This window comes from Palaemon carinicauda, chromosome 11 (assembly GCF_036898095.1).
Source record: "Palaemon carinicauda isolate YSFRI2023 chromosome 11, ASM3689809v2, whole genome shotgun sequence".
NCBI lineage: Eukaryota > Metazoa > Arthropoda > Malacostraca > Decapoda > Palaemonidae > Palaemon > Palaemon carinicauda.
Window position 1 is genome coordinate 25713284 of NC_090735.1, and position 7500 is coordinate 25720783.

The window sequence follows — 7500 nt, forward strand, 5'->3', positions numbered from 1 at the left end:
GGATCGTTTATTTACTTCCTTATATCCTTTCCTCACTGGGTTATTTTTATCTTTTGGAGCCCTTGTGTTTACGGCGTCTTGCATTTCTAACTAAGGTTGTAGTTTAGCTAGTAATAATAATAATGATAATAATAATAATAATAATAATAATAATAATAATAATAATAATATAAATAATTATTATTATTATTATTATTATTATTATTATTATTATTATTATTATCATTACTAAACTCCAAACCATATTATAGTTTTTATATAAGTATTAGGAATGACATTGTCCTGGTAGGTGAGTACTCGATGTGTACATGATTTTTATTCATATCACTTGCTGTTCTATGTGAATTATCATTAACAACAAATTTATCTTTATATCGAGTTATTTCTTGTTTAAATACCTTAGCATTAGTCTTCACTAGTCTTGGGTAGTGCCATAGCCTCTGTACCATGGTCTTCCACTGTCTTGGGTTAGAGTTCTCTTGCTTGAGGGTATACTTGGGCACATTATTCTATGTTATTTCTCTTCCTCTTGTCATGTTAGCAAAGTTTTTATAGTTTATATAGGAGATATTCATTTTAAAGCTGTTACTCTTCTTAAAACATTTTAATTTTTATTGTTTCCTTTCCTCACTGGTCTATTTTCCTTGTAGGAGCCCCTAGCCTTATAGCATCCTGCTTTTCTAACTAGAGTTGTAGCTTAGCAAATAATAATAATAATAATAATAATAATAATAATAATAATAATAATAATAATAATAATAATAATAATAATAATAATTTCTTATTATTCCATTCATATATTTGAATCTCTTAATGACCTAGCTTATTATAATGAAAATTAAGTTAATTTCATCAGATATAAAAAGTATTTAAAAAAATCGAATTTTCCCCTATTCCCCAAACTAATAAATCATCTTTACCTTCCATGTCAAATAAATAAAGCAGATCCTACTTCAAACCAGAAGAAAACCCAACGTAGATCAATGGTCCTTCCAGAGCAAACAAGAAAAGTCGACTTCGAAGAAAAATGTTGAACACAAACTGTTGAGAGGATCCCAGGACTAAACCCCACTACATTTCCTGGGTATTTGCTGTATGCAAACATAAATCGTTGCCCGAACACCGCTTTTTGTTTATTCAAGAGAGACAAAAAGTGAATGCATTGCCGCCTATGTAAATCTGTTACTTTTGTGTTTGCGCGGGGTAGGGAGGGAGAGAGAGGGGGGGGGGAGAAGGGTAGATCCTGACATTCTCAAATATGTACACAACCTTCGGATGGCACGCCTATTTCCACTCACGTATGCTGGACTATCTAATGTTACGTCGTGTAAAAGAATGTGATTTTCATGAATATTAGTCCATGTTCGACGTCTATCACTTAAGATGAGCTTGTGCGAGTAAATTCGAACACATAAATGATGGACATCCGATATATAATGTATACAGAAAATAAATCTTTGATGTGCATACTGATACTTCAGGTACTATTGTCTGTTTTTCACACACACATACACGCAGACACTCACACACACACATACACACACACACGTATATATATATATATATATATATATATATATATATATATATATATATATATATATATATATATATATACATATATATATATATATATATATATATATATAATACAGTATATGCAAGTATTATATACATATAGAATACTTTACAATATATGCCAGTAATATATATATATATATATATATATATATATATATATATATATATATATATATATATATATACATATATATACATATATATATATATATATATATATATATATATATATATATATATATATATATATATATATATATATATATATATGTATGTATATATATATACACACACACACATATATATATATATATATATATATATATATATATATATATATATATATATACATATACATATATATATATATATATATATATATATATATATATATATATATATATATATATATATATATATATATATATATACACAGCACCAATATGAAATAGTTTAATTTGAGAGATAAAAGATATGCCCTTTCAGCAAACCTTGATATGAAAAAGGATAAATCTTTATTCTATGCATTTCCCACAAACATAACAATTTCAATTATTAGACTTTGCGAAAAGGATACAAGCAAATTAAAATAAGTCGTATGTGGCAGGATTAAAAGTATGAGAGTTTATCATAAAAGATGTTCATGGAAAATATAAGAGTAACATTTAAACCTATTTCTGTACAACTGTACATAATACTTTGTTGCTGGAAGTGGGATTATGCTGTAAACAGCAAATAAGTAAAAATAAAACATCTTCATCTAGGATATATAATTAATATTTGATATTTTGATTTCGTAACGAATAACTTGTTGACATTAAATAACGTTAGAATAACAACACTTTCGTGTTTGTTTCCATGTAGATAGAAATGGCAGGAAAGTCGTTGTTTAGAAAGTGGGCACATCAATTTTACTCAAAAATACATATGCGAATGTTTCTGTTCTGTAGCAGACACAAATATGAATACAGTATATCATCTGGATGGTGTAATAGAAGTTATGAATGAAAAAAAAGATTCTCTGGTGGTTATAAACATGGAATTTGATTTTAAGGAGAAAACTGTATGCTTCCGTGTAATCGATCTGTTGGAAATGACAAAAAATGAATGTAGCTTCCTGATTTCACTTGGAAGATTTAAAGGCTGCTCATAAATGCAAGGGGCATGGGACAGTGACATTGCCCTAGCAAGCAGGACAATGTCCTTGACACTGACCGCATATCATATGATCAGCGCCCAAGCCTTTCTCCAACCAAGACCAGGAAATGGCTGCTGATGACTGAGCAGGTAGTCCTATAAAGATCCACAAAACCCCCCATCCTTAGTTCACAAGGATGGTAAGGTTACAGACACTAAAGGAACTAACGGGTTAGAGCAGGACTCGAACCCTCGTCTGGTGATCACCAGGCAGAGACCTTACCAATAAGTACACAGCCAGCAACGACAATACTTGATTGTTTTATTGTTCTTAACACAGTTCTATATGTACTTCTACAGAATAATTCTTGATATATTGCTATTCAAAAGAGAGATTAGTTCACCAAACTTCAAATTAGGCTCCACAAGGCACTAGACGAGTTGGAAGACCCAGGCCTAAATGGCTGAGGACTATGAAGAGTTAAGTAGGAGGTGATGATTGGAGAAGTAATGATTTAAAAGCTCAATGTAGAGACGACTAGCGAAATCTTAGCGAGGCCCTTTGCGTCATTAGGCGTAGGAGGAGATAAGGTTATTCACGCTGAATACTCATTTTACAAAAAGTATTATTTGCGAATTCAGAAATTCCTATCTATCATGTGATCTATTCAAATGAAGGATGACCCAGGGAAGCGTACTAGACCCAATACAATTTCATACTTTTACTATAAGTATTACAGAGACATAAAGTTCAAGCTGATGCTAGGGAATGTGTGACACTATCTTAAACATATGGTGTTGTGAAAGCAAAATCAGTTAAGAAACTTTTGGGAATATCAAAATGAATATTAATGATCATTTCATATGTACATCTAGTAGAGTTCATGACCTAGATGTGCTACTGAACTGTAATTTGTCACTCAGTTGTCAAATAGATAATATAGTAACAAAAACTGAATATGATTTCGGAAACATTGCTTTTGCACAGAAAACTGTGGATGAGTGATCTGTTAAGAAACTTATGATTAACTGTGTTGTTATTACCAGGATGGACCAATGCAAATCTGCCTATTACATCTTACCACAAGTATGACTAAAAGTTACATAACAGAACTAGAGGGGCACTCAGTAGAGCGCAGATCTCCGCCGTGGCAGCTTATTTCTCAAGCCTACCTGACACTTGCGCGCATTTTTGCCACGCACTGGCACGCATTGATGCGTGCCATTGTTTTTCCCGCACTGTTCACGACCAGTTCACTCCAGTTCGCGCATCGTTCACGCGACGCTCACGCGACGTTCACGCCATGGCACGAATTGGCACGCGTAGTTCACGAGAAGTTCACGACACGTTCACGCGAGTTCGCGCATCATTCCGCATCGTTTCCGCAACGTTTACGCCAGTTCACGCCAGTTCACGAATTGGCCACTCCATATAAAAACGGGGCTTCTCCAACCCGAGGACATTCTTGGATTGGCTTCGGAAGAGACAACAATGCTTTCTTTCAGAGACACCATTGCATTGAGGAGAAGAAAAGTATCTTTTTCGTTTGTATTTTTTGTTGCCCTTTATTTTTGTTTTAATAAGAAAGCATTTGATTTACATATAAATAGCAGACATAAAATATGTACAAGTATTAAGAAAGCATTTTATTTTAACATTAAAAGCAGCAAACTATTACCTTCATAGTTTTAAGGTAATAGAGAAAAAAGTGTGTTGAAATAAGAAATAATTTTATTTTTACATTAAAACAACAAACAGAAAAAATTTGTTTTGCATTTAATTTTAAGGTAATAAAGAAGAATAAGTATGTTGATGAAATAAAACATCATTTTATTTTTACATTCAAACAGCAAACTTAAAAATTTCTTGGGTTTATTTTTCAGTTAATTTTTATTTAAAACAAAAGTTTTGGGTCTTGATTGGTAATAGAGGAAAATAAGTGTGTGCATGAAATAAGACATCGTTTTATTTTTACATTCAAACAGCAAATATAAACAATTATTAGGTTTATATTTTTCTCTCCTTTTCATTAATATTTTCGTTTCCTTTTAGTTTCTCTTCATTATAAAATTATAGAAATAGTTTGAAATAAGATATCATTTTTTTTTCACATTAAAACAGCAAATAAAAGAATTTATTAGGTTTATTTTTCTTTCCTTTTCATTAATTTTTTCGTTTCCTTTTTGTTTCTCTTCATTATAAAGTTATAGAAATAGTTTGAAATAAGATATAATTTTTTTTCACATTAAAACAGCAAATATAAAAATTTATTAGGTTTATTTTTCTTTCCTTTTCATTAATTTTTTCGTTTCCTTTTTGTTTCTCTTCATTATAAAGTTATAGAAATAGTTTGAAATAAGATATAATTTTTTTTTCACAATAAAACAGCAAATATATAAATTTATTACGTTTATTTTTCTTTCCTTTTCATTAATTTTTTCGTTTCCTTTTTGTTTCTCTTCATTATAAAGTTCACGCCACTTTCCGCATCGTTCACTCCAGTTCACGCCAGTTCCCGCACTGTTCACTCCAGTTCACTCCAGTTGGCGCATCGTTCACGACTATTTCACGACTATTTTGTGCGTGCCAATGTGTGCCACAAACTTTAAACATTTCAAAGTTCTGGGCACGCATGGCACGCATTGGTACGCTCTGGCACGCGAGTTCCAGCACTGTTCACGACATTTTCACGACTCGTTCACGCGAGTTCGCGCATCAATGCGTGCCAGTGCGTACCACGAATGCGTGCCAGTGCGTGCCACTAATGCGTGCAAGTGTCAGGTACCCTTCAGCCGTTTGCACGACTTTGGCCTTGACCTTAACATGTATTAATTGGCGTGGATTTTCATACACTCAAATATGAACCGAGTTTGAAGAGTCTGTGACAACGATGTCCAAACTAATGGCCGATTACGTGAATTTGACATTCTGCTTTACCGTGACCTTGACCTTGACCTTCTAAAATTTAATGATTTCCAGCTTTCTCCCTGCAAGTTTCATTACTCTAAGATTTTGGCCAGGAAGCTGTTCACAAACAAACAAACACACAAATAGGCGGTAAAACATAACCTCCTTCCAACGTCGTTGGCGGAGGAAATAAACAGAAGACTAGGGTGTACAAAGGTGTTATATCCAAGAAAGAATCACCCCTGTACTCACTGAATTACACTGGAAGAACATTAAAAGCTAGGATGATTTTTAGGACATTTGGAATGGCTCATCAATTTACAGAACTGGACGTCCAAAACATTCAAGAGATTTGCTACATCCACAACCAACAAATCGTGTCATCACGAGACTAGTTACGAGTGGCTTCATGCCAATTTAGCCAAGAGACACCATGACTATTGGTTCTAGATCTTTTCAGTAAGCAGACTCAAGATTATAGAACAAGGTCTCATCTAGCCTTAGGAAGACTGATGATATAGTCTTTCAATAAAAGGTTGAAAACTTTCTTGTTTTCGAACTGCTATAGTAACGGGGATTCGGCGATTAAGGGGAACTACGCTACATGGTTCTCAAAATATCTAAATACTGCATATACCAAACCAATCTTGTGGATCCTGCAATGCGCCTTGACTTTTCCATGAAAGGGGTGGGGCAGGAAATCACTTTTCATGAAGACTTGAAACCAATAATATTTCAATTCTCGTTTACACGCTCCTGCCGTCTATAATAAACAGAATCTATGTTAATTTCGAGAGAAATTATGATCGACAAAACCGACTTCACTGATGACAGATATCACTTTTCACTTAAAAAAGCTAATTAATTTTCATTTATTCATCATCATCATATACTACTACACCTATTGACGCAAAGGGCCTTAGTTAAATTTCGCCAGTCGTCTCTACCTTGAGCGTTTAAATCAATACTTCTCCATTCATCATCTCCTACTTCACGCTCCATAGTTTTCAGTCATGTAGGCCTGGATCTTCCAACTATTCTAGTGTCTTGTGAATGTTTGGTGATCTAATATCTCTTGGAGAGTGAGAAGAGCATGACCAAACCATGCAGTTCGTAATTTATTCAATAATACAAAAGGTATATGACTATATCGGTTTCCCCTAGTTTCCTTTAACAAAGCGTATTTTTGTTTATCTCCTATCGTTATTGTAATATAGGAAACTTTGAATATAAAATCATCCTCGCAACACTAAAGCCATTTACTTAATTTAAAGGAAATAAGTTCAAAGCCTTCATTGAAATGTTAATTGCACTTCCCTCTTCTAAAAGCTTATGTAACAAAGTCCGCCTTTATCCTAATTAGGTTTCATAAAAGTAGCAATATAATGCTCTGTCTTTATACCTGTGCTATTCATTATACCTCCATTAACCATTCCTCTCCATTACATGGAATAGACAAGAATGAATAACCACACATACACACACATACACGCATATATATATATATATACATACATATATATATATATATATATATATATATATATATATATATATATATATATATATATATATATATATATATATATATATATATATATATATGTGTGTGTGTGTGTGTGTGTGTGTGTGTGTGCGCGCACAGGCACGCCTGTAATGTCTGTGTATGTGCAAATTTAGCTAACACCTTTCGTTTCTACGCAATGATTATGTATTTTTTGTAAAAAAAAAGAAAAAAAAAGAAAAAAAAAAGTAAACTATATGCTCCATTCCAACAGATACAAACAAAGACAATACTGCACACGTCAATCATACTTATAAAAGTAGCTCAGAATTGTTTTTTATACCAGTAGTTTTGTTTTCGCATCCATCAG